Source organism: Camelus bactrianus, chromosome 8 (genome assembly GCF_048773025.1).
Source record: "Camelus bactrianus isolate YW-2024 breed Bactrian camel chromosome 8, ASM4877302v1, whole genome shotgun sequence".
NCBI classification, from domain to species: domain Eukaryota; kingdom Metazoa; phylum Chordata; class Mammalia; order Artiodactyla; family Camelidae; genus Camelus; species Camelus bactrianus.
Window position 1 is genome coordinate 84372386 of NC_133546.1, and position 11188 is coordinate 84383573.

At 37.9% G+C, this 11188-nt stretch overlaps 1 pseudogene; it reads left to right on the forward strand.

Moving 5' to 3' along the window:
- The first annotated feature begins 387 nt into the window (after positions 1-387).
- On the forward strand, positions 388-10770 carry LOC141578499 (guanylate-binding protein 6-like; annotated as a pseudogene).
- The last annotated feature ends 418 nt before the right edge of the window (positions 10771-11188 follow it).

The window sequence follows — 11188 nt, forward strand, 5'->3', positions numbered from 1 at the left end:
TTTATGGAACTACTGTAAGGTTATTCTAGCTAGTATTTTGGTTGTTGTTTATATCTCCTTGGGGAAACAAGAGCTTAGAGTTTGCTATTCTGTCATTTTGCTCAAGTATGTAGAATTTCAATCCTTTCTCAATGACATTCACTCAGCCTTTGTGAGAACCATTTACCTCATTTCCAAAGTAGTTATGTTAATTTCTAACTTTCAGTCTCTTGTGAATATCAGTTTAGCTGGATATGTAAGTTATTATCAAAGGGCTTGGTATATTGTAGGCCTTCAGTGCATCATAACAATAACTTTAATTATATTATTATTTTGAAATAACAGTTTGGAGAGTGATATTATATTATTTCACTACCAATATCATGAGAGACTTGAGGGAATGATGGGGGAAAACCTCTGCAGTATGCTAATTCTAGGTTACATTTTGTCTCATGGAAAGCACAGAACTCTTACTTACCTTATCCTAAGTTGATAGATGCTTTGTATAAGTCTGAGTTAGAGAATGACTTTATAATCTGATTTCCACTAAGAAGCTCTTCTAGGTTGGCAGGTTGCCATGGCATCCAGACCCAAAATGATGGACCCCATTTGTCTGCTGGAAAGTGTCAAGGTGCTTTCAGTGAACCAAAAATCTCTGCAGATTCTTGGTGAGATTTCTTTGCCAGTGCTGGTGGTGGCCATTGTAGGGCCGTATCATACAGGGAAATCCTACTTTATGAACCATCTTGCAGGTCAGAATCATGGTGAGTGTTGTACTGGGTCAAGGACCAATTGCTTGATTCTAGCAAATACCTCAGCTTCTTAATTTTTGTCCTGATCTTGTGTAGGGAGAACCAAACTTCTATTAACATATCAACTTTCCACTCCTATTTCTCACTGCTAAACCACTGTCTTACTGTAATTCATTATCATATTGTATGTTTTATTCCTGTAAAGCAAAATTTCTCCTACCAATTCTCACAATCCTACCTTATTTTACATGCTTAAGCACTGGACTCTTGCAATTGTGTCTACTTGCTCTTGAAACACATTTTGCTTTTTTATGGACTATACTCATCAACATATAAATGTGTTCAAATGTCTATAATCTTAAAAATATTTCCTGTATGTCATATACTACTGTGGCTAACACCTCTCCCCACTTTTGAAAAATTTGTCTGACAAAAAATATAATCTTGATATTTTTCCCACCTTTTTCTCTTCCCATGTCTGTCTTCAGTCCATTTCTCTCTGGCTTTGAACCTCACCGTTCTTTCAAGATACTCTTGTTATGGTTATCAATGACTTCCATTTTGTCTGATTCATGGATTCCCCTTTGCCTCTATGTTGAGCCCTTGCTTGGTATCTTTATCACAATTAATGTTCCTTCCTCCTTGAAACAGATGACACACAAAGTAGGACATTCTTGAGGAAACGGAGAAAGCACCAACTCGTAAGCTGGGATACTGACATTCCAATAGATCTGACTCTGTAGCCCCTTGGTTGTTTAGATTATCTGCTCTAACTGAATGCTGCTTTCTCCCCTCTCCTCACAGGGTTTCCTCTAGACTCTACAGTGCAGTCTGAAACCAAGGGCATCTGGATGTAGTGTGTGCCTCACCCACGCAAGCCCAATCGTACTCTGGTGGTCCGTCTGCACAATTAGAGCCTGGGGGATGTGTGAATAGTAAAGCAGAAATTCACAATTAAATCCTTTTTATTCTGGATTTTCCCCTTATCTCTCCATGGTCCTAGAAATTTTACTGCTTTAATCTGTAAAATCTAGAAATCAATTATAGTAAATAAGGCAAACTATGTTTTGTTTGAATCTCACTTCTAGGTAAGTTATCATAGTGTCTTAGATAAATTCTTTTATTTCTTGGCACTGTGTGGATGACTTGATTACATTTAGTAAGTCATTATTGAACGGCTGAGTTCCAGGCCTTTGGACTTAGCATTGTAGATATCAGTGACCAAAGTAAATGTCCTGCCCTAAAAGAGTCTTTAGTTCAATTGACAAGACATTATCTGCAGTCAGATTTAATACCATGTAATTGGGAAAGAAGCAGGCTGGAGAGAAGAAGAATTTACATTGCATTGCAATCCCCAATTTCTGGGAATTTCATGGGAGCTCCATGGCTGGATTGGATTTTTTGAGTTATCCTGATTTTGGGACAGGGGTGCTGATACATTTTTGAAGAGCTGCTCCAGAAGCCTTTCTAATTAAGAGGGCTGACACCTGAAGACTGTCTTCCACCAGCACTCCCAACAGCTGGGGGAATAAGTGCTTCAGTTTTGAAAGGCAATCCAGGCAGCACCTTACTGGTTTTGAGAACTTACAGTTAAGCATAACTAAGAAAGAGGAGACGTATCAATCTGCGAGTGAGGAAAAATTTCTGATTCACCTTCTTAGCTACAAGGTGAAGAGTGTATTTGAGGGTTGGATTTTAGAGACAGGTTTACATTTTCTATGATGAAGTTCATCACCTACTCACAGAGTGTTCTGGAAATCTGTGAGACACCTCTGAATGTGCAAGTTCTATAAAAGTAAGTTTTGTCCTACAAGAAACATTTTAAAATGGATTTTTGGTGTTTTAGCTTTCTGCTAATGGGTGAAATGAACTATCCCTCCTTTCCCCGTTTTGAGATTTATTTGGAAATAGTACCTACATTTTTATAGCTCTGTCTTTTTTCTCAACAGGAGTTAGAAAGTCTTCTTATTTTTAAAGCCATATATCAAACAATGATATAATCTTGCTGTTGAAATAATTGTTTGTCATAAATGCTACTTCTCCTTATCCTAATTGATTATTTTTAAAAACTGGGTTTTGGGGAAAGAAAGTAATGAATAGACTCTTATCCCCCCAAACACCCATTTAGAATCTTCTCAACATAAACCACAGTTTTTGCATTTACACTGGGAGCAACTTTACATGCCATTTATAATAAAAAAAAACTATTTCCAGTTTATGCCATCATTTAGACAATGCTATGATTTATACAACTTAGCCTGGGCTTTAGGGCCCTTGATTAGGCTTCATGAAACTCACCTTAACTTCTCCACTTGCCCTCTGCCCTCAAATGACTCTGTTCTAACTACAAGACCCCTGTCTTCTCCCATCTCTAATTTTGTTTCTCTGGGTTTTCCTGTCTATGGGATCACCTTCATTTCTTCAGTTCCACATTTACCAGTTCTTTAATATTCAGCTCAAGACATTGAGGAAGCTTTCAGATCACATATTCTTTCTCCAAATTTCATAGCTCTGTTCTTCCTTGATAGACTTCTAAATTTTAGTTTTCTGTTATAGCTATAGGTTTCACTGCTTATATACATTACTGAGAGTAAGCCTTTTACAGATACTTCTAACTTTGTTGCACTTACTGTTATGGATGTTTGTCCACTGTTTTGAAATAATCATGTTGAAAGAAAATTTTCATTTTTAGCATTGCTTTTTTAAAATCTAAGAACAGTGGGGGATATTTAGTAGCTTCCTGCAAGTATTTATTGATTGCATATAATTTAAATACCCAGTTATGCCAACTATGGTGTATTTTATATGGACTCTGATTAATAAATATATGCAGAATGAATAAGTGCCCACACTCATCACTGAATTCCTAATTACACAACAGGTACAGTATTAGTTTTTCTGTATATGTTATTTTACTTTATCCAATTGAGGAAAAAGAAAGCACTGTGAACACTAGAATCCTTTTATATATGAAAAATTTGCAAACACAAGAAATGTCTCTGTAATTGTCAAAGTTGATATCTGCATTTACATCTGTCTTCAATTTCTTTGCATGGTGAGTATGTTAGCTGAAATAATAAATGAAACCATGATTGAAGAAGTGTACAGATGAATTTCTAATGTAGGGGTAAACTTCTAACTCTCTTGTTCTAATGTGCTTTCTAGGATGAGTCTAAGAAGGATTCATGGATCTTTGCCCTGGCCGTGGTTCTCTGCAGTAGCTTTGTCTAGAACAGCATGAGCACCATCAACCACCAGGCCCTGGAGCAACTGCAGTATCCTTCCAGGTCCTGAACCACCATGATTCACTGAATTCATGGGAATGAGGATAGAGTCAGTCTCTCCTTTCCTGTCATTTAGTTTTCTTGGTTGGAGCAGAGGGGACCCATGGCAAAAGAGTGTGTTTATAATATTTTTATACTAGAGAAATGTGGGAATTGTTGGTAGTGAGTTTTTTTTCCCTAACCAAATGTTAGTTATGCGACAGAGCTTGCAAAACATCAGGGCAAAGTCCTCTCAAACACCTGATAGAGTAGAAGATTCCACAGAATTTGTGAATTTCTTTCCAGAATTTATCTGGACTGTATGGGATTTCACCCTGGAGCTGCAGTTATGTGGTCAGCCTATCACAGAAGATGAGTACTTGGAGAATGCCCTGAAGCTGATTCCAGGTATCAGAGTATGGCCTGGGCAGTGTACGGTCCGATAGAGTGTGGGATCTACTAAACAATATCCCTCATCTCTGTGATTGCATTTGTATTTGAGACTAAATCAAAGTCTGTGGAAATGGTGGCTGGAAAGTGGGTTGCAAAGATCTAGGGGCTACAGTTGAAGTTTACTCAAGAAAAGTAAAGTGTAAAGTGAAATTACTCAAAATCAATTTGTTTTTTATACATCTTTAAATTTAGCATCCAGATTTACATGGGTGATGAAACATTCTAAAGACTGGACACTGTGTTTCCTGTTCCATCAATTTTTCTCTGTTGAAGAAAACAACTAATCAGCTAATTGTTAGACATAAAACTGCAGTGAAAAGCTTATCTAATGAACAAAATATAGATTTCACATATTATTCTTTTCAAAGAGGGCTAGAAAACTTTCTAATCCTGTATAATTATATCATCTACAAAATGACTGTATGTTCTAAATAAACCTGAAGAAGTGACTGTCTTTACAATCTATGCCTTTTCAATAATACTGACAATTATTAGAATATTCATTTTACCTTCCACATCATAGCTTTCTCCTAATTCCCACATGTTTACCCATGAATTAATTACAAGGTAAAAAATTATTTTCATGGGTTACATTTCCAAGGATGTGTGTCTATTGAAACCTTGAGAGAAATATCAATCCCAATTTAGTCATTCTTCCTTTCATGTTTCTATTTATGATTTCTCAAAACAGCTATTAAGAAATTGGCTGGCAGGAGAGGACTAGATATAAACATTTACCTCAAAGAGTTTATAGATTAGTGGTGATACCTTAAAATTATATTTCAGGTACATTTATACTTCAGAGGTTTTTACTAATAAATACATAACACTGCATCAATTATTTTTAGCATCAAAACAGTTTTTCTTAAATAATGAGGATGTCATTCCTAATATTCCAATTACTGTCCATGATCCCTTGTTTGTAGCTCTCCTTTTTGGTTCCACATCTCAATTCCTACATGAGGTTGAGTTGAGCAGAAAGTTTCATGTGACCTTTCATCCTTTTAGCTGCTAGTTAAGCAAACACATCATAGACAACCACTCTACTATGTGCATGTCTGGAGAGACCAGCCATAGGTTTCCTTTACTGGATCAGATGTCTCCCTAAATTTCTCTGCAGTTATATCATTGGTATAAGTCTGATGTGCAAAGAAGTATTGAATGTCTATGTTAAAAGAGTTCTATGTGTAGAAATGGCAAAGACACACAAATCCCTGCCATGAACACCTGTAATCCCTTCGCCTCAAGACTCTACACACTCTAACCCCTGTTTTTCTGTCCCTCAGGGAAGAATCCCAAAGCCCAAACATCCAATCTACCGAGAGACTGCATCAGGCATTTATTTCCAAGATGGAAGTGTTTTGTCTTTGACTGGCCAACATAGGAAAAAAAAATTCTAGCCAATATTGGGATGGTATCTGAAGACCAACTGGATCCTAAATTCCAGGAGCAAACAAAAAATTTCTGTTCTCACATCTTCACTGATGCAAGGACCAAGACCCTCACAGAAGGAATCATGGTCACTAAGAAAGGTGAGTCTCTTTTTCCCATTTCCATTGGGACTGCTATGTGTTGAATATTTTATATAATGTGCTTTCTAGTATTTTTGTTTGATTCTATAAAGGATTCTGATTTTACAGACTTTTATACTCCATGAAGAAATCTGTATAGTTTATAATTATCTCACTTTGGGGGATTTACAAATTCCTTCCCCAAATTGCAACTTTTGTCAATGATATCGGTGACTCCCACTTATCTGAAAACATCCTCCACTTAGAATATAATCACTCTCTTGGTGTAAAAACAGAATACTGCATGTTTTCAAAGGAAGTCCTATACAATAAGTGTTCTTCACAAGGAGAATTCAAAAGATATTTTGAGAATTTAGAGTGGTCCAAAAATAAATATTAGCCCATAAATCACTGAAAATACATTCAAAGCCTCAGAATTAGGAATAAATTAAACATGGTACACTTTGCCTCATCTGTCTATCTATGTAATCTATATTGCTTTCAATTTTTGAAATGAGAAACTGTATTTTCCAGGTAGCCCCTAGTATGTTAGATAGAAGTAGATATTAACTTTTTTAGTCCTGTGGCCTGGAAAACCATAAAAATGAAGAGTCAGTAGGAAAATGAAGGTGATAATAGTAGAAGGAGGTAGGGGTGCGTGTGTGTGTTTGTGTGTGTGCATGTGTATATGACCCTAGAAGCATAGTCTCAGAATCCTGGAGCCATTGACTGATAACTTGATATTTAGCCCCTAAATTTCCTGGCTTCTTCAGGGCTGAGGACTCTGGTTGTGACCTACCTGGATACTATCAATAGTGGAGCAGTACCTCGCTTGGAGAACGCGGTGACAACTCTGGCATAGCTGGAGAACTCAGCTGCCATTCAGAAGGCAGACAACCACTACAGCGAGCAGATAGCCCAGCGAGTGAGCTTCCCCACAGACATGCTGCAGGAGCTGCTGGAGGTGCATGCTGCCTGTGAGAGGGAAGCCCCTGCAGTCTTCATGGAGCACTCCTTCAAGGAAGACAAGCAGGAGTTCCAGAGGAACCTTGTGGTAATCTGTCTTAGTATTTACTTTATGTCGCCTCCCTTTGAAGAATGAAGCCTAGAAGTGTTGTTACCGGTCCCATGGCTCATCTCTCACTCAAGGATAAAGTAGCCCATGTTCTCATGAGGGACAGAGTTTCAAAGGACTACATTTCCTTCTTTTTTGACTGCCAGAACTCAGGCAGTTTATCTGGAACTCCCTTTGACCTTCAATGAAAAATCAGTATAGATATCCTCTTGAAATAAATACTTCTGTGGATTCCAAGCCTGTCCAGAACACCCAAGACATTCTTTAGCTGGCTTCTTTTTCTGTGAACACACTCCTATGGCTGGGAACCAAAATTTCTCTTTTCAGATCCACATCTCAGGCCACTTTCAGCTTAGGTTGTTCCTTGTTGTATCTATCATTGAAGACAGCATCACTGAATGTGGCAGCTTCAAGGAACCAGAGAGATTAGGTAATGCAACTCCAACAGCTCAGATGAAATACCCAAAGGAGGTTAGGGAACTTCCCCATGGTCTTCCAGAGTTTTCAGAGCTGTGAATAAATCAAATCTTGTGACTGCTGTTTTATTACATGTCCTCCAACAGAATACTTTTCTCATGAGGAACACAGTTAGACCAATTCTTCTACCAGATCCTTTGGAAATTTACTTCCTCTGTTCCTTGCTTCTGGTGACAGCCCTCTATCTTTCTTCCCTCTAGGAAATCATAAAGAATAAGAAAGATGATTTCTTGATGCAGAATGAAGAGACATTAATCAAATATTGCCAGACTAAACTTGATCAGCTTTCAAAGACTCTAATAAAAAGTATCTCAGCAGGAACTTTCTCTGTTCCTGGAGGTCATGAACTCTACAGGAAAGCAAAGGAAATTATTGAAAAGGAAAATTACCAAGTGCCCATGAAAGGAGTGAAGGTGAGGAATAAGGGAAACATGGGGAACCTACAGAATACTCAAAGGGGTCTCCTGAAAATCTGAGAGTGCAGCTCCATGCATGCATAAAGAGAGTGTATGGGGCCATTCAAACAGCTGTGGCTTTTAAGGTTCACTGCATGCTATTTATTCCTGAAGAGAGTACAAATATCAACTCCCAAACATGAGTACAGATTTCTTAAATCCACAAGAGATAGAACAGAAATTATTCATTTTTTTTACTCAACAACATATTTGACGAGTTGAGCACTGACAAATTACAAGTCAGTCTTTGTACACAAGGATGATCACAAGTGAGACAGGAAGTCAACTACATAGGCAAGCTATAACACTCAGGAAAGAGCTACTTAGGTGTTAGAAACAAATATAATAATAATAATAATAATAATAATATAATAATTAATAATAATGATAATGATAATAATGATAATAATAATAAACAATAATAATGCAACTAATATATATTGAACTGCTGTTTCCTATAGCCAAAATGTTAAGCTCTTTCCCTAGACTCTTTAACTTAATCTTTCAAATAGCATTAAGAAGCATCTACATTATCAACATTTTAAAGATCTCAACTGAGAAGCATAGGCAGGTTAAAATAAGTTGTCTAAATTTATAACCAGCTAGTGGCAGAGGAGAACATCAGCACAATTTAGAGGTACTATTTCACACTGGGAAAGCAGATATGTAAAAGCACCAGAGATTTGGGGTTTGTAGAACTGAACATGATTCTGATAGGCTGGATTCTAGAGTGGGGAGAAGGAAGTAGCACTGGGTAAGAGACTGGAGAGAGACAGGTCACTCTAAGGAGCTTGGACTCATTGTAAGGAACCACTGTGGAACTTTAAACTTGAAGCAAAAGTTACATGGACTTAGTTGTCTTTGCATCACTAATTTCCCTATTGGAAATCTAATTTCTGTGCTCCTCCTTGGTTCCTCAGGCAAATGAGTTCCTCCAGAGGTTTCTGCAGTCCCAGATGGCACTAGAGAAATCCTGCAGGCAGATAAAGCCCTCACTGATGGGGAGAAGCCCAAAGCAGGTACAGGGTAGGGCTGGGCTCACAGTGGGATGTGTATGTTCTTGCAGTGCCCTCTGACAGGTGTGAGAGCAAAACTTTTCCAATACCGGAGCTTCCTTCCTTTCTGTGGAACAACCTTGCTGCATCTGGAAACAGCAAAGGGAACTGTGGTTGGACGCCAGACAGGCAGAGCCTTTTCTCTCACATTCTGAAGTGTGTTCTCGATGGTGTGGACATGGGGTTTTGGGGGAGGACTTCAGAGATTTCCTACCTCACTCTTTAATTTGGTTTGGCCTCTGAGCTCAGGAGGGTGGAGGTCAATCCTTGCCTATTTTTTTCCCTCTCTAATACCTTCCTGGGGCAGAAGAGTGGACCTGGAAGGAGACAGCTGAGAAGGAACAGGAGCTGCTGAAACAGAAACTGCAGGAGCAGCAGCAGCAGGTGGCGGCTCAGAAGAGAAGTCTCCAGAAACACATAGTTCAGATAATGGAGAAGATGGTGAGAGAAAGAGAAAACCTGCTGAGAGAGCCAAACAAGATATTGGAGCATCAGCTGAAGGTGAATCAGGCTGTGGCAGTAGTAGAGCTTGATAGCTTTGCCATGGTACCCCAGGAAGGGATGGGTGAAGGTTACAGCATGGTCATGCAGAGATCACAAGTGCATCTACTGCTTGTGATTTATTAAAACCCTGAAGCCTTTGAATCCTTCCAAAACCTTTAAATTTGGCTCTGTAAGTAGACTTTGGAGACTTCAGGATGAGTATTCCCCCCTCTACTCCAAGCCCTCAGAGAATATAAATAGGGTTGAATAGCCATTTAGAGAATTTTAAAATGATCTCACAGGGCTTGATTGAACAGATATTCCAATTATGTGTGTTTAATATGAACAACAACTAATATGCTCTACCAAGGTCACTACCTTTTACCAGGAGACCTGCTCAGCCCAAGGCCCTGAGGTAGATCTGTTCTGACATAAAACTACCAGAAATGTCCAGACTTAAAAACACATAGAAATGATAGATTTTACACTTGCTGCATTGCCTCCAGGTGTGGACAGATCCCCAAGCTATCATGTGGCTTGGAGGGATTTCTCTCATTGTTCATCTGAACATGATTTATAAGAGATTTCTATAATTTAGGGGCCGTGTGTTTATAACAGATTTCTATAATATGGGTGACAGTGTCATCCTGAGTGGGACTGAGAATTAGTGCAGTCAGACCAAGGCTACCTCTCATTTGCATTTTTTGACTGGAAAATATTACATTTGTCCTCATGCCAGGCTTAGCCTCCTGGCAAAACCCTAAGGTATATGAATATTATTAAGGCTGTAAACTGCACTTCTTCTTAATATTTCGGTCCAAACAAGGAAATATTCCTTGTTACAAGAGTCTCCTTTCATGATTAAGAGAGAACAATTTTAGGAATAAAACAAAGATAGTCTGACAATGTTTTAAAGTTTGACAAAATGTAATCCTTGAAAAAATGGGAGATTTAAAAAGTTTTACTTCCTTCCTCATTTTTTTTTTTTAGGTCCAAGAAGATCTGTGTACTGAAGGATTTAGAAAGAAATGTGAGGAGATGAGTACAGAGATAAATCATTTGGGAGAGAGAATTGTTGATACTAAAAATGATGATAGTTCCTTGCTTGCACAAGCCTTGGACAACCTTGGCAAAAGAATCGCTTCGTTATTGCCTGCCCCAGCTAACATTCTTGGTAATGTTATGAAAGTAGTGAGCTCACTATTTAAAAAGAAGTAGCTCTCCTTGTAAAGAAATCAGATATATAATATAATATACATGTATGTTCTCTGGCCTATTTCTGATACGCATGCTTTTCACTTTCATCCAGCAATTCTTTAAATATAAAAAGTGATTTCTAGAGAATACTGATGCCTGGCCCACATTAGATAGAATAAATGCATGGACAATTTGATATAGTGTGTTCAGTTTTAGGAAATATATATGCGTGCAAAATAATATATATATGTATGTACATATATACAAGAGTTTCACTGAGGCTTCAATTCTAATGGCAAAGGATTGGAAACCACTTAATGCTCATTTATGTAATTTGGTAATATATATTTTGCATGTATTTATACTAGAATACTATGTTGCTAGTAAATAGATAGTGGAGCTCTATTTGTATAAATATAGAACAATCTGGAAGATAGAATGTAGAGTGAAAAAAGAGGCACAAAACAGTTTGTATAATGTGTTCACCG